General features: G+C 38.6%; 1 protein-coding gene across 8 annotated transcripts in view; it reads left to right on the forward strand.

Annotated features, from left to right (window-relative positions):
• The window catches only part of Chd9 (chromodomain helicase DNA binding protein 9), a 220,642-nt gene that overhangs the window by 102,835 nt on the left and 105,717 nt on the right, over window positions 1-12,090 (forward strand). The window lies entirely within an intron of this gene.

The following is a 12,090-nucleotide window of genomic DNA, read 5'->3' on the forward strand; positions in this document are numbered from 1 at the left end:
CTGGATTCTGAGATCAAATTTGTGTCATCAGTCTTGCCAACAAGCACCCTTCTATGCTGAGCCTCTCACTAGTCCTAATGTTCATGCTTACTGCTGGCATATTTGTGGTAAAATTAATAATGTTTATGGCTTTATTAACTGATAGAATCTTTTGAAAAACATTTTGACACAAACATAGCAAAAGTAATATATACAAAAATATATTTTTAAAATTTATTACTTTATTTTATGTGTGTGGGTGTTTTGCCTGCATACATGTCTATGTACCATGTACATGCACAGTGTCCCCAGAGGCCTGAAGTTGTTGGATTCTCTTGGGCTGGAGTTACAGATGACTGTGAGCTGTCATGTGGGTGCTGGGAATTGAGCCAGAGTCATCTGGAAGAGTAGCCAGTGCTCTTAACTGCTGAGCAATCTCTCTAACCCCCAAGGATATTTTATGTTTATAGTGGGGAACTGGAAACATCCCAGCTTGTTATCACATACAAATTTAATGGATCACTATCAACATTAAAAAGACCTTAAAGGCTAACACTGAGAAAATGTTAATGGTGCCCCAGGTATAAAATAGTTCAGAGTGCCCATACTGGAACCACACTCTCGAATAGACAGACTCGTAGCTCTTCATACTTCAGATGTGGCTTGAGCTAGTTACACAATTTCTGTATTTCTATGTTTTCTCATTTTTATATAGATTTATTTATAGCCAGGCATGGTAGTGCACACTTTTAATCCCAGCACTCGGGAGGCAGAGGCAGACAGATCTCAGTTTAAGCCCTGCTTAGTCTACAGAGCAATTTCCCGGACAGCTAGGACTACACAGAGACTACTTGAAAAACAAAACAACAAAACAAAACAAGAAAAAAAAAAGATTTATTTTATTTATGTGAGTGTGTGCCCTCAGAGGCCAGAGGGGGATTACTTGAGTACTTAGCATTATAGGCATTTGTGAGCCATCTGATATGGGTGCTGAGATCTGAACATGGGTCCTTTGGTAAAGCAGCAAGTGCTCTTAACCCATGAGCTTTCTCTCCAGCCTGTTTCCTTGTTGAAGGAGCTGCGGGGCTGCTTCCCGCCACCCGGCTAGCTTTACCCGAAATAATTACACGGAAACTATATTCTTTTAAACACTGCTTGGTCCATTAGTTTCAGCCTCTTATTGGCTAGCTCTTACATATTGATCTAACACATTTCTAATAATCTGTGTAACACCACAAGGTGGCTTACCAGGAAAGATCTTAACCTGCATCTATCTGGTTTGGGAGAATCATGGCGACTGCCTGACTTGGCTTCTTTCTCCCAGCATTCTGTTCTGTTTACTCCGCCTACCTAATTTTCTGTCCTATCAGGCAAAGCAGTTTTCTTTATTAGTTAACCAATGAAAGCAACAGATAAGATACAAGACCCACCTCCATCATTTCCTGATCTTAAAAATATAAGACATTGAGTTGGGGTATAGTTGTACATGCCTTTAATCCCAGCATTTAGGAGACAGAGGCAGCTGGATCTCTGTGACTTTGAGATTAGTATGGTCCACATAGAGAGTTCCAGGACAGCCAGGGCTACATAGACCTTGTCTTTAAAAAAAAAAGGTGTGTGTATGTATAAAAAAGCAATATCTCTATAATAGGTGTTGGAAAAGATTAACATAAGTTTTAAAAATACTTAGAACTATTAGATATAGTTAGGTACTTAATGAATGCCTTTCTATCTATACTTTTTTTATACTAGTATTCTAATATACAAATAAAAATATACCAGAAGGAAATAGGTTGTTTAAGGGTAATACATTTGTACTGTTTTTCACCTGCATTCTGTAAATTTTGTCATGTGAGAGTATTACTTTTCTGACAAAAACATATTAAATATAATAATTTATAAAATCTTACTAAATTACTTATGAAATGTTTCTTTTTTTTTTTTTTATTTGAGGCAAGACCTCATTCTGTATAACTCTGGCTAACCTGAACTCACTATGTAAATCATGCTGGCCTTGAGCTCATATATCTGCCTGCTTCTGCCAAGTTAAATGTTCCAATATTTTTACCTGTGAGAATGAGTATACAGTGAAATACTATGGATTTTTTTGTCCGTTTTTTTTTTTTTTCCTTTGGAGATCTCATGTTTCACAGGCTGGCCTCAACTCAGACTCCCTATGGATGATCTTGAACTTCTGATTTTCCCACCTCTATCTCTTGAGTACTAGAATTATAGAACTATAGTCTTCGTTATTATACTGACTAATATACCTGATTAGTGCTTAGAGGACCAACGCAGGACATTGTGCATGATAGGCAAGCACTTTACCACTTGCTATCCCCTCAGTCCTCTTTTTAGTCTTCATTTGAAGACAGACTTTTGTTTGTTTATTTGTTTGTTTTCAGGGTTTCCTGTGTTATCTCGGGTGGCCTGTAACCCGGAAGTCAGAGATCTGACTGCCTCTCAAGTGCTAAGATTAGAGTTAGCCACTACACCTGGCTCAAGGCAGATTCTTACTAAATTAATTAAATTGGCTTTGAGCCAATAGGTAGGCTGTAAATTTACTATCCTTCTGCCTCAGCCTCCCAGTTATCTGGGATTATAAGCCTTTTTCACCAAGCCCAGCTTTTTTATTTAAAAAAAAATTTCAACATACTATTTTTAAAATTTTTTATTAGCATATATTAATTATACATAATAAGAAACTTCAGGCTGGGCGGTGGTGGTGCACACCTTTAATCCCAGCACTTGGGAGGCAGAGGCAGGCGGATCTCTGTGAGTTTGAGACCAGCCTGGTCTATAAGAGCTAGTTCCAGGACAGGCTTCAAAACCATAGAGAAACCCTGTCTCAAAAAACCAACAACAACAAAAAAATAAGAAACTTCATTATGATCTTTTCATGTATATAATTATATATTGCCTATTACATATATTCATTTTCATGCTTATAATGTATTTTGATCATATTAACAGATACTATATTAACTTTTCTTGTCTCCCACTATTCTTGTTCCTCTTTTCAACCAGTCTCCCTTTGGCTTTCCTTTGTTGTATGACCTAGTGATTTTCATTAGCATTGCTTATAGGAGCATGGGTGAGAGACTATTTACAGAGACTTGGACACTTTACCAGTATCTTTAACAATGGTGAAAATGTCTCTCCCTCCCCTAGCAACTACTTATAGGGTCAGGACTTGTATCCTGCTTCCATGAGTGGATGTTGGTGATGGATCCAATCATATGCAGGTTTTGAAGAGGTAATCACAGCTGCATTAGATATATTATGCCCTGTAGACAACATTCAACATTCTGACAGTCTTTATGCTTCCTCTTGTGAATTGTTGTCTGAGCCTTGGAAGGGGCAATACAGATGTCCTATTTAGGGCAGAACATTCAGCATTCACTTATTCACAGTACTTTGACCAGTAGTTAGTTGCTAGCTACCAAGAAAATACTGCTTCTTTGACTTAAAGCTGATAGCAGCTGTAATCTAGTAGCACAAACACAATTATTTTTTTAGAAGGTAATTTGGTAGGCACATCATATCCACTTAGCAAAACAACTTTCCCATTGGGCCTGCGGCCTTCCCAGCCATCATAGACTCTTGACGGTGTTTATGGTACCAGATGTGGGACATCTCAAGTCCAGTGAGACAGAACAGACTCGTTACTGTTGCACCAGTGGCACATCTTGTTTGGCTGGTAATAGTACAGCACACAGCTGAATGAGAATTTGATGACAGTTATCTCCCAGCAGTCTACATAGCACTTTCCGCATTGATGAGGGAGACTTTGCAGGGAAGAAGCTTCCAGATCAAGTCTGGCTTGATGTTTCTATGTTCTGTAACCAGAGCATCAACACACAACTTTTGAAATGTCTAAGATGGATGCACCAAAACTATACTTAGGTACACTTAAACGGTACAAACTTGTCTTTCACTTTACCTGTTGAGTGTTAGGATTTTGCTCCCTCTGCTGGAGGGAGGGTCAAGCATGTTGGTCAGAAGGACCCTGGAGAAACTCTCCAATGATAGAATTTAGGTTCATCTATTCAGTTTGTATGTAGTCTTTTTCCAGGTTTGACTAATTGTTTTGCCCAATGTATAATTAAATTATGAACGATTGAATTTATTTATTTATTACTTGGTTTTGTTTTCTAAGAGCTAACATGTTATTTTTGTTTTATTTTTTAGTTTTCCAATTCATGTTTTTCTAAAGATATTTCCAGCTTTGAAGGTAGTAAGGACTCTCTTTTATAGATTTGCAAGGACATATAGATGAGTGATGTAGCCTCCATTGTTAGCATATAAGCATACAGACATGTAAGCATAGAGAGAAGTTCTTTTTTGTTCTTGTTTTGGCTTGGTTTAGTTTGGTTTGTTTTTTTGAAGTAAGTTTTCTCTGTGTAGCAGTCTTGGCTGTCCTGGAACTCTGTAGATCAAGCTGGCCTCCAACTCAGATAGATCCACCTGCCTTTGACTTCCAAGTGCTGTGATTAAAGACATTCACTAGTACCAGAAGAGAAGAGAAATTCTTTTAAAACTCTGTTTGTAAATTGTCTTACGGCCTAACGAGATGGCTTAAGAGCACATATTGTTCTTGCAGAGGACCCAAGTTTTATTCCCAGCACCCACATCAGCTAGCTCACAGCTGCCTGTCACTCCAGCTCCAGGGGATTTAACACCTTTCTGTTCTCCACACTCATATGCAGATATATATACACATACACACAAATACATAATAATAAAAAACATTTTTTTTTGTATTTTGTTTTTTTGAGACAGAGTTTCTTTGTGTAGCTCTAGCTGTCCTGGAACTCTGTAGACCGGGCTGGCCTGGAACTCACAGAGATCCACCTGCCTTTGCCTCCTAAGTGCTGGGATCCACCCCCTCCCAGCTAATGAAAAACATTTTTAAAAACATCATCTTGTTCTATACTGATAAACAAATGAAATTTAAAAGCTACTAGCCTTTTTTCCCCCTCTATGAAAGCAATGTTTAAAAATTTACAAAGGGCAGTCAATTTGGAATCAAATTGATAGGCAATCAATTTGTTTTTATTTTTCAAAATTTATGTGTATGGGTGTTGTACCTATATATATGTCTTTGTACTGTTTGCGTACCTAGTGCCTAAAAAACCAGAATTGGGCTTCAAATCTCTTGGAATGGGAATTATAGGTGGTTGTCAGCTGCTATGTGGGTTCTAGGAATCTAACTTGAGTCCTCTGGAAGTGCTGAGCCATCTCAACATCTCCAGTGTTCTATTTTGCTTGTTTAGTTTTGTTTTTTGTTATTATTGTTGCTTCGTTTTTTTCGAGACAGGGTTTCTCTGTGCAGTCCTGGCGGTCCTGGAACTCACTCTGTAGATCAGGCTGGCCTTGAGTTTATTGATCCACCTGCATCTGCTTCCTAAGCACTGGGATGAAATGTGTACTACCATCACCGCCCTGCTTAAATCAGATTTCTTTAGCTCTATCTCTTCTCTACCCCCCCCCCCCCCAGACAGGGCTTCTCTGTAGCTTTGGGGGCCTGTCCTGGAACTAGCTCTTGTAGACCAGGCTGGCCTCGAACTCACAGAGATCCGCCTGCCTCTGCCTCCCAATTACTGGGATTAAAGGTACACGCCACCACCGCCTGGCTAGCTCTATTTCTTCTAATAATTTTGTTTTGTACTGAATTACCAAGCAGTTACAGAAGTTGGGAGACTTATAAAAATACGAGTGGTATAATTTTTTTCAGTTTATCATAACAAATTCTAAGGTAGTCCTGGTGAAATGGTATATATAGCAGCTAAGAGCACTTGCTGCACATCCACCTGAGTTTGAAACAGGCTTCCCAAGATTGTTCTGAATGTGTGCTCTATGGTGCACAGCCGTGCCTACATACCAATCAACAGAATAAATTCTGAAATAAATCTTGTATCCTAGACAAGATATTCTTTGATCTGCTTTCTGAAATTTTAATGGTGGCACTTCATTCAAATTTATGAAACTTTGATGAGAATATTGAATTTTTATTTACTTATTTTTTCAGGAGGGTGTTCTCTGTATAGCCCTGCTTGTCATGTCTGTATGCAATGTTAGGAACAGTGAAGATGGCTACATTTGACTCTAGGATTTTATTTACTTTTTTGTTGTTGTTGTAACAAGGTTTCACTATGTACCTTGGCTGGCCTGAAACTCTATGTGGCTGGTCTCAAATTTATAGTGAGACCCTCCTCTGCCTCATGAGTGCTGGTATTAAAGGCTTTTGTGCCACCATGCTCATTTGCCAATTGAAATGGAGAAAAAGCTCAAGGGAAGAGGTCCAGGTATAGGTTAGTGGAGAGAAGAGGCAGGAGAAGCCACAGCAAATGTTTCCAAGTGATTATTATACAACATTGTAAGCAGAGAAAATAATGATTTACCACCATCTTTTGTTTTTGGAGAGAAGAATTTGAGAGAATAACACTCTAAAGCTTTAAAAAAACTCTTATATGATAAATATTTTGTGCTATTTTATGTCTTTAGTTTTTGTCTTTACAAAGTGAAAATATGTAAGCTCACTGTTTTTAAGTTAAATTCAGTGCACAAGTTGTATAGCAGAGTGGCCTAAATGCTACTCAAAGCAAGAAGTACTGTTTTAGATGTCTGTTAACTTTTGTATTTTGATAATTTCTTAACTTTGCTTAATTCCTTGATCCCACCCCCCTCCCCCTTTTAAGCTACAGAGACACTTACTGCTTAAACTTTAAAAAGTTATTAACAGGTTGGATAGCTGATGCAAGGCACATCTTTAAGACAATATTTACCTTTTTTTTTTTTTTAAAGGTTTTTGAGACAGTGTGATAGCCCTATAGTCCTGACTGTCCTGCACCTGCTTTGTAGACCAGGCTGACCTTGAACTCAGAGGTCTGCCTACTTCTGTCTCCCCAAGCAGGGATTAAAGGTGTGTGGTCACCGTGCCCAACTTCCTGATAAATTTAATACAAGGTTGTTATAAGCAGTTGGATTATATTGAAGACAGATACTTAAAAATTATTTCCACCAGTGTTACGGTGTAGATAATGGGGTATGACTGTGATTCCTCACACTCTGGAGATTAAGCCCAGAAGATTAGGAGTTCTGGGTAAATTTGGTCTATTTAGTGACACCCTGTCTCAAAAAGGAAGAAAGAGAAGGCGAGGAGGAGGAAAAGGATGAAATAAGTTCTTAAGAGGTTGATAGGAAAGATAACCACTACTGACACTTGGTTATGTAACTATTCAGTGAGATCTGTTTTAGGAACAATTTTGCAATTTTAAGAAACAAAGTTAGAAGACAAGCCTCCCTGTTGACACTTTGTTACATGTTATCCAGTGAGACAGTGCTCAGGTGTAGCTCTATACAGACATGGATGACCTCTCTCTTCCTCTCCCTGCCTCAGTGTCTGCCTCCTAAGTAGGTAGGCACCAGGAAATCTTGCTAAGAAAATGTAAGAGCTAACAGACAGCACTTGGCAAAAAGTGCTATCTATAAGTTATTTGATATACATTAACATTAACACATTGGGCCAGCCATCACGATGAACATTTTATTTGAATTTGATCATTTGTTCTAATTATCGTGGGAGGAAACTGAGGTATGGAGACGGCAACAAACATTAAGTCTCTGCATTAACTACTATCAAGTGTAGTGAGTGGCATTACTGAGACAGGCATGGTGGCTTACACCTTTAATTCCAGCACTTGGTAAGCAGAGACAAGAGGAACTGAACTCTGTTATGAGTTTCAGGACAGTTTGGTCTCCATAGAGAGTTCTAGGAAAGTCAGGGCTACATAGACCCTGTCTCAAAAACTAAAAATGAAAAAATAAATCAGCAGCAGCAGCTTTGCTGTCCAAGGTTGAGAGCAGCACAAATCTGTGGTCATAAGCACAGCATTTATCCCAAGCTCATCAGGAAAGCAAGTAAAATTATTTTGGAATTCCATCTCACCTGAACCAGAGTGACTATTAAGAAAGCAAGTGACAGCCAGGCAGTGGTGGTGCACGCCTTTAATCGCAGCACTCAGGAGGCAGAGACAGGAGGATCTTTGTGAGTTTGAGTCTGGTCTACAAGAGCAAGTTCCTGGATAGGCTCCAAAGCTACAGAGAAACCCTCTCTCGAAACAAACAAATAAATAAGCAAATAAATAAATAATAAAAAACCCTAACCCACACAAACAAAAAAACAAAGCTCTTTAAAAAAAAAAAAGGGTGTGTGTGTGTCTCTCCTTTAAGAAAAAAAAAAGAGAAGAGAGAGGTTAGGCTTTATCTAATCTAATCTATTTACTTGCTCACTCTCTCCCTGCCCCTCTCCTTCCTCTTTTCTTCTACTACTAGTTATTTTTTCTATAGTCAACTTTAGTCTTTAATTCGTTTTATTTTGTTTTTAATCTATGATTTTAATTCATTAATTGTAACTTTGCTTTTTCTTTGGTTTTAATGGATCATCTAGATGATTGTATTAGTAAACAATGCAATTAATTAGAAAAATTTTTTTAACCCCTGGCCAAAAGTTAGTGCATTTGTAGACTTTCCCCCATATCTTATAGCAAAGGAGAGAAATATATTTTGCTTTTAGTAAGTAAGATCAACAAAGTAGGTTAAAAATGAATATAGATGATATTTTCATAAGCTGTCTTCAGTGGAATGTTTTTATGTTTGCATTTTACTTTTATTAAATTTGTTAATTTGAAGTACTGTATATTCTAACAGCTCCATATTGAATGATGTTCTCTTCCCTTTCCCACTTCCTACATTACAAATTACAATAGAACCAACAAATGTTGTCCACATTGGTTTGCAAACTCATTCATGGGGTCACTCTCTGAGGCCTGGCTTTCCTAGAACTCCTTTGTAGACCAGGATGGCTTCAGAATTCCCAGAGATTTGCCTACCACTGCCTCCCAATGCCATGATTAAAGGCACTAGCCTACCAAACTCATCTTTTAAAATTTAGTTTTAATCATGTGTATGAGTATGCGCATGAATGTGTGTGCCCTCAGAAACCACAGCTATTGGATCTCCTGGAGCTGGAGTTAAAGGTAGTTGTAGCATGATGGAAACTGAACTCAGATGCCTCTAGAAAGAACAGGACTCACTCTTAACCACTGACCATATCTCTAAGCCCCTCGTACTCATGCTTAAGGCCTTATCAATTGAAGGATAAATTGCTGATTGAATCCCCCTGTTGCCAGTTATCGTAGTTTACAATGTAACTTTTTACCTGGCAGGGGAAAATATAATTTCTTTCTCAACTTTCAAAAATATTTTGTCTGTTAAAACAACAACAAACCAAAACTAGCCAACCAATCCAATCACCAACAGCCAACCAACCAACCCAAATGATTCACATAGACAAAGGATAGAATTTGTCTCTAGTCTGAATCAAAGGCTTCTCAAACTTTAGCCTCATCCAGTCTTGTAAGTAATTTTTTTCACTACTTCTCTAGTCCATTTTGGCTTTTTGAAAAGAGTGACTAGTGTTTGTCCTGATGTTCAGAGGGGTAAGAATAGTGGTGCCCCAGTATCCTATGAGCATTTTAACATCTCACAGTGTCAAGTCTACTTGGAAGACTCTTTGTTTCTTTTTGTGCATAATTGTCTTCCTTCCTGGAAAGTTTCTTGCCCTTTCTTCACTTTATTCCTTAAGAGGACAGAGTTCTCTTGTTCGTATTGACTTGTTTCTCACAAATATGTGATAGTTTATTATTTTGTTCTTTTATCTTGTGTATGCTATGTATTCTATATCTGTAATAAGACTATCGTGTGTATGCGTGTTTGTATGTGTGTGTACACGTGCACATGCACTTTTTTATGTGGCCAGCATTCAGTTTCACGTTTCTTTTCTTTAAAGATTTATTATTATTATTATTTCATATGTGTAGATATTTTGCTTTTTTTTTTTTTTTTTTTTGTATTTTCGAGACAGGATTTCTCCGTAGCTTTTTGGTTCCTGTCCTGGAACTAGCTTTTCTAGACCAGGCTGGCCTCGAACTCACAGAGATCCGCCTGCCTCTGCCTCCCGAGTGCTGGGATTAAAGGTGTGCGCCACCACCGCCCGGCTATTTTGCTTTTTTATATGTCTGAATACCACTTGTGTGCCTGGTGTCTGTAAATGCCAGAAAAGGGCATTGTTATGATTCTATATCAATGGGATCATCTTGCTTCTGTATTTTTTTCTTCAGGAACATAGTACTTCTTAGGTTTGTTTATACCATTTCTTTTATTGGTATATCATAAAACTTTTAAAAGAGATATTTATTATTGATGTGTATGTTTGTGCCTGTGTGACTGTATATACACCATGTGCATGCGGGTGTCTGTGGAAACCAGAAGAGGGCACTCGGTCTCCTTGAACTTTAGTTATAGGGTATGTAAACTTTATGATGTGAGTGATGGGAACTTAACCCAGGTCCTCTGCAGGTGCTGTACATTCTTTTAACATCACTGAGTCATCAAAGATCATTTTTAGAAAGAATTTGTGTGTAGTAAGATAGTCTCTTTGGTTTTTGTGCTACTGTATATCCTAAGACCTTTCATATGCTAGGCAAACAGGTATATTCCCAAGGCCAATGTCAACTTTTTCCTCCTTTCCTTCCTTTTTCTCTCCCTTCTTCCTTCCCTCTTCCAACTTTCCTTTTTAAGGTTACATAGATCCTAGAATTTACTGTATACCAGATGGGCCCCAAATTTAGAATAATCCTCTTGCTTTTGCTTCTCACTTGAGTTCTGGGCTATAGATGAGTACAGACATGTCCATTTCAAAGTCAGCTGTTACACACACACACACACACACACACACATACACACACACACACACGAGAGGGGGGGAGGGAGGGAGGGAGGGAGGGAGGAAGGAAGGAAAATAGGAAGGAAGGAAGGAAAATAGGAAGGAAGGAAGGAAAGTAGGAAGGAAGGAAGGAAAATAGGAAGGAAGGAAGGAAAGTAGGAAGGAAGGAAGTGGGAGTGAGAGCTGATACTAATAACAACAGAATACAGCTGCAGCAATGGTTCAGGGGTTAAGTGCTCAGTCTTTGCTTTGCAAGTGTGAGACTGGCATCCCTTTTGAAATTCCGGTCTTAAAAGGCAGAAACAGGCTCCCCAGAGCAAGCCAGCTAGCAATAGTGTCTGCATAAGTGAGCACTGAACTGCCTTGGTAACTAAAGTGGGAGACATAGTTCTTGACATCAACCTACAGCTTACACACACACACACACACACACACACACACACACCACATGTATACACAACATGAAAAACAGAACAAAGATTGTTTTGTTGTTGGTATTATGCATTCCCAACATCAGTGTATGAGAATTTTACGTTTCTGTCTCTTCAAACAGGGATTGCTAGGCTACCCCCGTACCCCCACCACATTTTAATGGAAGGCTCTAACACCAAGCTACATTCCTATCCCTTTGGTTTTGTTTTGAGAATAGATCTGTTGTTCTTTAGCATAGGTTGGCCTTGAATTTGGCATGTAACCCAGGCTGGCCTCAAACCTGAGCTCTTTCTGCCCTCTACATCCTGATTGCTGAGGTTTCAAATGTACTTCACCCTACCCTGATAGCTTTTCAGTCTTTTTTATTAAACCATTATAGCTGTAATTTGAAGTTTCCTAATACATCATGATGTTGAATATCTTTTAGCCCAAAATGCTTGTCTTGTTTAGTGAAGTTTGTTGAAGTCTTTTTCATAGTCAGATATAGAAGCCAGTGTCTCTAGCATGACAAAGACCCAAAGAGTTATATGTGTCTGCACACACATGTGTTGGGAATGGGACAGAAGGCTGGAAAGGAGTTGCTATAGGAAGAAGTCTAGTTGGCAGTTTTGTGTGATTAGGAAGTTCTGGCAGAATGTTGTGTACACCTAGGACCCCAGCACTGGAGACTGAGGCAGAATTGTGGGTTCAGAGCCAATCTAGGGTACATAGTGATACACTGTCTCCCCATAACAAAAGGTTTGAGAAGGTCCAATCATGTACTACATTCAACTAAAAGCAGATGAGTGAGAAAATAGTAGTTTTAAGTTGTTTCTAGATTTTAATAATTATAAAAAAGCTTCTGGAACTGGAGAGATGGCTTGGTGCTTGAGAGCATTGACTCTTCTTCC

This window comes from Microtus pennsylvanicus, chromosome 6, assembly GCF_037038515.1.
Source record: "Microtus pennsylvanicus isolate mMicPen1 chromosome 6, mMicPen1.hap1, whole genome shotgun sequence".
Taxonomy (NCBI): domain Eukaryota; kingdom Metazoa; phylum Chordata; class Mammalia; order Rodentia; family Cricetidae; genus Microtus; species Microtus pennsylvanicus.